Source organism: Anoplophora glabripennis, unplaced genomic scaffold (genome assembly GCF_000390285.2).
Source record: "Anoplophora glabripennis isolate ALB-LARVAE unplaced genomic scaffold, Agla_2.0 scaffold2565, whole genome shotgun sequence".
In the NCBI taxonomy this organism is placed as follows: Eukaryota; Metazoa; Arthropoda; class Insecta; order Coleoptera; family Cerambycidae; genus Anoplophora; species Anoplophora glabripennis.
In genome coordinates, this window is record NW_019418646.1 from 7,259 (window position 1) to 8,971 (window position 1,713).

A 1,713-nucleotide genomic window follows, 5' to 3' on the forward strand; every position below is an offset into this window, starting at 1 on the left:
CCATGGCTGTGCAACTAGCATTGCCAGATTCGCAACAGGGAGGGGATGGAGCTTGTCCAGACACACGAAGAACGGGGTGAGGAAAAGGAAGTAACTTTAAGTTTGTTACGTTTGTTACAAGTTTTTTCACTATGTAAAATCTAGTGTCTTTAAATTTTTTACTAACTTTTCCACACTGAAATTCACGACTCACGTTTGTTTAGCATGACGTTTTTCTTGATTATATTATGTATTTGTAGTAAGTATGAGAAAAATATTGGAAGTTTTGGCAAAAAGGTAAGTAAATATTAAATTGAGTTTTCCAATTAAATATAGTGAAAAGGGTTATGTTTGTTTACACACAAAAGGAAAATATTTATTATTTATTTATGATGTCAAAACATTCATATTCTTAAAAGATTGTTTTTTCTCCGTCAACTTTCCATTTTGTTTGTGTGTTTAGAAAACAGGTTTAACAGAAAATATAAAGTTTGTGAATAGAATTGTTTGTTTGTATGCAACATTAATAACCGCGCCATTATTCCATGGCTAGAAATTAGCCTCAATGATTTGGAATCGAGGGGATTATCCCTCTTTATAACATTAATAACCACATTAAAATTGCTAATAAATACTGTTTTATAAATTTTGCAGTTTTTTTTATGTTTATTTAAACGAGTAAAATACGATTTTACCATTATAAATCGTAATATCGTATATATTTTTTAATATTAAAAGGAAGTAGTATTAGGGTCGTATGACACTATGCTAAAATTATAACTAATTTCAGTAATTAACTAAGAACTTTTTAATCTTGCATAGTATCATACAGAAACTGCTACATTTTTGTTGCAATTTGTGTATGATACTATGCCAGATTAAAAAGTTCTTAATTAATTACTGAAATTAGTTCTAATTTTAGTAGTGTCATATACGACCCTTAGAATGTATTTTCAAAAGCCCGCGCAAATTGGCATCTGTTTTATCTGCAGTAGATTATAAAGTAATCATCATTATCGTCTCGGCTATCTTTAGTTTAATTTTTTTGGGCGGCCAGACACAGTGAGGGAGCCAGTTGTTGTCCTTTAATGTCAGTGGTGTTTCGATTTAGGTATTATGAAAACGACCTTCGTGTATTATATATTTTGTGATTAAAACTTTCCCAATAGGGTTGTTGACCAAATTTCAAATAGTAGATAATATAATTCTACACGTACTATCTAGTGTGTATACACAATTAGAGATTGAGAAATGCGTCAGAACAGTTTTAAAATAATTATTTAAAACTGATTTTTTTATAACATTTCAAAACGGCTGTGACGTCATAAGGGGCACCTTGTAGTGAAATTATGTGTAAATGATTGCGTAAAAGAAAAAAATTGGAAGAAGGCGCTCTGTCAACACTGACAGTAGTGTCAGTCTGTCACTGACACTGTTGTATAAAATATTTTCATGTCTATGAGTTATTTTCCTTAGTCCCATAGTCATAAGTTATTCATTTAGTTTATTCATTTCATTTTATTCGTTTTTCATGAATTAATAGCAAATTATTCTTAATGTTATTATTAAATTACCAGCTTATTGACAGAAAGTGTCAATTTATTAATATAATAAATAACAATTTATTTGTTATGACATCCGCCTACTTTATTTTTTACAAATTTTTGCAATTACCCCTTTAGTGGACGATGACGCATCTAATTTTTTTACTAGAAAACTATCGGTTTTATCGAA